Source organism: Halyomorpha halys, unplaced genomic scaffold (genome assembly GCF_000696795.3).
Source record: "Halyomorpha halys isolate HHAL.00 unplaced genomic scaffold, Hhal_1.1 Scaffold70.1, whole genome shotgun sequence".
Classification (NCBI taxonomy): Eukaryota; Metazoa; Arthropoda; class Insecta; order Hemiptera; family Pentatomidae; genus Halyomorpha; species Halyomorpha halys.
The window spans coordinates 714,560-722,186 of NW_027108636.1; positions in this window are offsets into that span (position 1 = coordinate 714,560).

Below are 7,627 nucleotides of genomic sequence, written 5' to 3' on the forward strand. Positions count from 1 at the left end.
ACACACAAAAAAAAATTAGTAAAATAAAAAAAAATAAAATAAAAAAAAAAAGACAAAATGTTTACAATTTTCTAGATTTTCCTGATAGAATGATACGGATTTGAGGGGCATATTGCCGATAATCTTGTGGAAACACAAGTGCCTAAAGCAATAAGTAGAGTCTACGTAAGGCAAAAAAAAACCCTCGGCAAAAATTAAAACTGCTCACCCAGTCAAAGCATAATGTACTTAGTGATTCACGTATTATTGTCATGTGTGAATGTGAGGTGTGTTATATCTTCTCCTTCTTATATCTTTCTATCTTCTTTATATTTGTATAAAATTAAATTTATAATAAAAAAAATTTAAAAAAACAGTCATTGAATTTGCGCGAGATCATTCGACGATGGCGGCTGTTCATTATTAGTCTTATATTTTTTAATAATTGATATATGAGGAAAAAAAAAATAAAAGCGAGTAATAATTCGACAATCAGTTGTAATTGTTAATTCTAACTATTTTTTTGGCTAGATAGGTAAAAAGAAAAAAAAAAATTGTTTTTGAATTGTCTAATGATCTGAAAGCGCAAAAATATGCATTGCCTTCCCCACATATTTTTTGTTGATACAAAAAAAAAAATATAAAATCAGGTATCTAAATCAAAATTTTAACCCGAAGACGTTTAAAAAGTTGAATCTTTAAGACATATATAGTAGATTTGTTATTCTAATTAAATTATTCATTAGTTAAATTAGAGTTTGCTTATATCTTGGTATTCAGATCTATTGACCCGTAATTGATACATTTTTAATACTGTGTATGGCGTGTGAAAATAGATTTGCTAATTTTTAATCAACCTTTGTATTGACTCTAGGTTAAAAAAAAATTGTTATTACATTTTTCGAAAAAAAAGACATTATTTATATCTAATATTTGTATTAAGTTTAGCTCAATAATTTCGTAAATGGTTCCCCTATTTTGATTGAAAAAAAAATATGTTTATATTGAATCATATAAAAGACATGATAAAGGCAATTAATTAGAAGCTTAAATATATAAAAAAAATAATTAAATAAATAAAAACTGTTTTTACGATTGTTATTCACCTATAAATGATATATAAGAGATAATATTGGACGTTGTACAAATTTGAAATCAAACATCGGCAAATTTATATAAATTTTAATAATATATTCCATTATTATTATTCCAACAATATTATTATATTGTGTACGAAAGTGAGGTTCTCTACTGGTAGTCATATTTTAATTTTTTATTTTTCTCTTATTAAAATATATTTTGTTATAAAGTTAATTTTTTATACGTAATATCGAGAAAAAAAAAATCCAAGACTTATATTAAAAAACACTATGGAGGAGAGATGGTTTCGAGAATGTTCCTCGGGAAAAGTTGCTTTGAAAATTGTCAATGCCTATATCTGATTCCATTTTAATAGACTGCTGTAGTCTTGGTCGCCATAAAAAATATATATTTGTACTAACTTGTTTATGAAAAGAAAAAAAATAGAGCCTTCCAAAAATTATTTGAATATGATATTGAAAAAAAAATTGTAGCTTTCGACTTTTTCGAAATACTTTTGGCACATAGATTTTTTAGGAAAAGAGAAGTTATATGATAATTCTTTTTACTTTAAATATGAAATCAGTAGAATCTTCAATCATTAGATGCTTTATTGAGGGTTATTTATTAGTAAGTTTTGCTACTTCGCTACTTAACTGGACAGTGCCAAAAAAGCTTCTATGTATTTGCCGGAGTACCCCAAAATATATTAAAGTCACTAAAATTGCTCAATCCATACAATAATCCTCTTCAAGACTTCGTGACACTGTTGTAGAGTTAATTGAAATTAAATATTTTGTTTTTTTTTTTCTTTTAAAAAAAACTTTTTTTTTTCGATCGTCTGGATTTTTATTTACCTGACGATTTCTATCAATATCCCGTAGGAAATTTATTTAAACATTTTTAAGATTCGCTTATCTCGATGTAGTATTTAGTCTCATGGCACTTTTGTAAAATTTTTCTCAGTATCTACTTAAAAAAAAAAAACTTGATAGAAGAGTTCCTTAGTCTCTCCTTCCCTATGTAATAGTATGTTTGTGCATTTCTACACTTTTTTAAAAAAAAAAGATTTTCGAGTAGTTAAGGTATGAACATTCGATATTTTGGAAAAATTGTATAAATATATAATAAAAAAAAAATTAAAAAAAAACAACAAGCACTAATCGGGATAGGTGGAGCTATGCTTGTTAAATATTTTATTGTTTTTTCTTATTTAAATAATAAAAAAAATTAAGGATTATTTTTTTTACGACTGTTAATATTTTTTTTGTACAAGATAAGGAATTTTTTATTTTTTCACTCTTGTTTTATGCTCTAGTCTTAAAATTAAAATATTTTTTTAGACTTAGTTTTGTAATGTGTTCAAGCATCGCTCTACTATTAACAATCAAACACCAATATTGCTAATTTCTTATAGCCCTGCCTAGAGGTACATTTAGGCAAGGGACTTAACAGCCCATTTTTTTCGAAATATTAAAACTATTAATTTCGTAAATAAATAAATTAAAAAAAAAAAACCCTAACTGAACATAATCAAAGATGAAAGGACTTTTAGAGTGTTATTTCCCCCACTAGCTTCCCATTGTGTTCTGCGTATGTATATTTAAAAAAAATATATAAATATAAAAATATATATATATTAAGATAACCATTGTGTATGTACATTTTGCAATATTCACCAATAGCTATTTTAGAATAAAGGGTATTTTATACGTAAACATATTGTATTTTGGTACTATATTAAACAATGTGGATTATTTATTTTACGAATATTATAATAATAAAAAAAACAGTATTTTATCCAATTAATAATAATAATAATTAAAAAAAAAGAGTTAAAAGTGTTTGATATTCTAATCAGAAGAGATAAATAATTTTAATTTTATACAACACTGACCCCCCTCACTGATTGTCATTCGCTTTAATGTTAACCAGTATTGGAGTTTATAATGGACAAAAACAAGTCGTTTTTATAAGATAATGATTTGTACTTAATATAGATCATAGTTTATATGTTTTATTACTATATAAATGTTTTGTTTGTAATATCTCGCAGATTATATATATAAATATATATATTAATATATGTTTTTTCACTACAATATGTCGGATAAATATAATAATGGTTTTTATCTAGAAAAATATTAATATTGTATTTGTGTTTAATTCTGTTTTTTATCCTTTTTTATCTATCCCCCTCCTTTTTCCTGTATTCGTTCTAATATACCTTTAAGGTAAAAAAAAAAGAAAACTTATGATGTGCAAATATATATTCAAATAATCAAATTTTATGTTGTGAAAAAAAATGCATGAAAATACAACTGTGTTCAGTAATAAATTTCATGGTATTTGGTTTTATAATGACACAATGCCTGTATTAAAAAAAAGAAATTTATAATGTGCAAAAGTATATTCAAATAATAAAATTTTGTTGTGAAAAAAAAAATGCATGAAGACACAACTGTATTCAGTAATAAATTTCATGGTGTTTCGTTTTATGACATGATGTCTCTATTGGAGAAAAAAGACAATATAATTAATGACATGAAAATATTATTTTACATTATGGTTTGGAATTCTTAAAATCATATGATAGAGAAGAAATTACATTGCAGTGGAAAAAAAAGAAGAAAAAAATGTGGATTACTATGATAAAATAATAAATTATTTAAAAAATATAAAAATTAAAGATAAATTTAATAAACCTAATATTTTTATTGACAGTGAAGATGCATATATCTATATATAAAATATCAGGTTTTATGTTGTGTAAAAAAGATGAATGGTAGCACAACTGTATCCAAAAATGAATTCATGGTATTTCACTTTATAAAAACTAGATACAATATTTATATGTATATATTTGTAATATATGTATTACAAAATATATAGGTAGCTACTTATAAAATATCAGGCTTAATGTTGTGTAAATGTGTGTAAAAAGTGATGCATGGAAGCACAACTTTATATAATGAATTTCATGGTAAAAAAATATATGTATAACAAAATTTTAATTTTTTGTTTATCATGTGAAAAGGTAGAAATTATATTACTTCCAAAAAAAAGGGAGCAGGTTTAACCAACTACAATAAATAAATAAAAAAAATATTTAAAAATAAAAACAGCAATATTAATACATAGTGTGACATAAAAACATACTTATATATAAAGGTAAGTTAAAAAAAATCATATATTTTTATTGGCAATAAAGGTGTAGACTTTCCTTTATTAAAGTATTTTATGGTACTTCACAGTATAATAAAAATAAGCATATATTAGTGGAAAAAAATACAATCAAGTTGCATAACAAAAATAAAAGGAATATAGCAAGAGAAATCATTTGCTCATCTTATAAAATATTTTACCTACTTACAGTTTTCGTCAACAATATGACATAATGAGAAGAGAAAGAAAAAACATCACTGTTAAAAAAAAAGAAAGAAGTATAACTTAATTATAATTAAATATATAAAACTAAAAATAATAATAATGATTAGTGTAACAATAAAATACACATGTAACTTTTTTGAATATATATTTCTTTATTGACGGTTAAGCTTAGTGTACAAACAGAATATGGTAACTACTCAAATTCATACATATATGCTTATGTGTTAATGCCATAATAAACTATGTACATTAAATTATTGACAAGAATTATAGATTCGTTTATTTTCTGTATAAAAAAAAACATTCAGCTATGATGAATCCCTGCAAAGTGGTGCGAAACGCTGCTCAACAAACAAAAATATTAATTACTATAAAAATATAATTAATATATCTTTCATTAGAGTACTATTGATGATGATCTATCTATAATGTTATGACAGTGCCTATAGTTAAATAAGGGCAATTTCCTAAGAATATTAGAAGTGAAAGTATGTTAACGAAAGACATATGTCAAATTTTAAAACCAAGTATGGCATTCCATCAACTTTGTATATAATGATTATTTTAAGCAAATAAAAATAAATTGCAATAAAACTTAAATATTTTTCATTGATCTAATTTTTATAATTAAAAGAAGAGTAGTAACTCACTTAGTATAGTCCCTATAAAAGATAAACTTACTCAAATGCATTTTTATAATTTATTTATATACATAAAACATTTGTTTTGTATTTTATTTCTACGCTAACCTCGCCAAAGGATCATTTTTAGTATAATTTTTTTGTACGCTGCATCTGTGGAGGTTATACCATTTTCATATTGATACATATATTATACTATTGATAATAAATTAAAAGAAGATTCGGTGATATTGTGTGTTAATCACATCACGCAACTGCTGTTACAAAAACACATGAAGAATTTAATTTTATATGTGAAATACTAATAAATATTTTGAAAAAGTCAGGGTGGTTTTATATAATTCAGATGTATGTATTTATATGCATTTAGATGAGTTAAAAAAAAAAAATGTTACCTCAAATGAAAAAAAAATACAAATTCAGTTTTTGACGCTTAAAAAAGTTTTGATTTGGTACATTAGCGTTATAAAATGTCTCGTAGTTACTAGTAGGAAACTTACACTAGTATTTATATTAAATAGATTAAACAAAACAACTATACGCTGTAAAACTTGTTAATTATTCATATAGAACATAACAGAACATTATGTTAGATAATAAAATAAATGATTACCACAATTGAAGGAAAATAACTGGCTACCTTACATTTCTGTATACATAGATATCAATTACTAAAAGTAATAGTACAAGAGCCCAAAAGGAGAAAAAAGTCAGTTATTTCTCCCCAATTTTTTATTACTTTAATGAAAACCGAATAGAATAATTACTAGTAAAAATTGATGAGTCTGCCAAGTATAGGTAGGGGAAATAAAAAATGGCGACTACTTCAAAATGTTAAAAAAAAATTTTCATTCTGAGCTCTGCAAAGAGAGAGAAATACTTTATTTATCTATGCTGCCTAAATACATCAGGTTGCTATCTCACACAGCATAGTTATCAATCCGTAATCGGACATATATAAATTACACATACATGGTATAATCAGAAAAAAAGAGATACAATAATAAGATACAATAAACAATTTTTTCCCCTACAGTTTATTTTTACAATCAATTTCGGTCTGTACAACAAATACAAATGTTTCAATTCATTCCTTTTTTTCTTTCTCATTTCTGCTCCTCCAATTTCATCATTTCACAATTTTTTAATTCACCCGATCAACAAATTCGCTCTCCGGAATTCACCCTCCTAGATCCTCTTCAGTGACCCGCTAAACAAATTCAATATTAGACGGCAATGTGAGATCAGACCATCATTCATAGTCACAGCAGTAGTTTACCAAGAACAAACAAATATATACATTTTACGAGAATAAGACTAACACATAGATTAAAAGGAAAATATAATAAAAAACCGGTTACAGAAACACTTGAATGGATAAATAAGTTTAAAAAACCACCAACTACAATAGAAAACCTAAGAGAACGTCATTTAAAGTAGAGTAAATTTTAGAAATCTATATCTCAAATACCTTTTGACATACAAATATTTATTAACACTCATATTAATGGACTATAAAGTAGTTTATGAAGTTTATCTTCGTAGGAGTAGTAGTTTTCATGATATTTGCTAACATAAATTGATTTATAATTGTTCGGACAAATTTTGATGTGTCTAATTTATATTCATATACGAATATCATAAAAAACTTCTACCCCTACGAATACAATAATAATAATAATCTTTATTTATTCTGGGATTGATCCCTTTTAGAATAATTTACAGGCGTCAAAATTAGGCTTTAGAGCCTTAGAGTAAATTACAAAATAGAGATGAAATTACAAGATGTCGTACAATAAAACTATACAGTGAATTTAAAAATATACAATTAAACAACCATAGTTAACAGAATATATACAATAATGATAAAACAAATAAAATGAAACCACTTGTCATATCATAAAACATAAGATGACTTCTAATAGTAAATAAAAGGAGAAAAAAAAAATGATAAAAAATCAAATACAATTAAACTAAAAAGTAATAAATGGACAGATATAATTTCTGCTAGTGTACATATTTACAATTATAAACGAAGATCTAGGACAATATATAAAGCTTTTTTGAAACTTTCAATTGTCATTCTTCCGGAATTGGGTGGATACACCTGTAATACACTACTTTATAGTAAGTTAAATAACCTTTATTTTGAGTGCTGGTAGAAATATGTATGTCGTATTGTTCCAGAGAAATATTTTTTTCAAAAATCAAACAATTTATGCGAACAACTAAAAATTAAGTTTTTGTGAATTTTTATTTTATTAAATATCATAAAAACTATTACTCCTACAAAGATAAAAGTTATAAAATATTTTATATTAAATTAAAATAGCTTTGATTTGAGTCCAGGCAGACATCTGTACGTCTAATGGTTTCTGAAATAAAGATTTCATAAATTTAACTTATTGCCCGAACAAGTATAAATAAATTTATTTTACCAAATATGAAAAATAGTATACCTACGAAAATAAAGGTCATAAAGTACTTTATTATACATTAAGCAAGCTTTAATTTGAGTGCTAATAGACATCTTACGT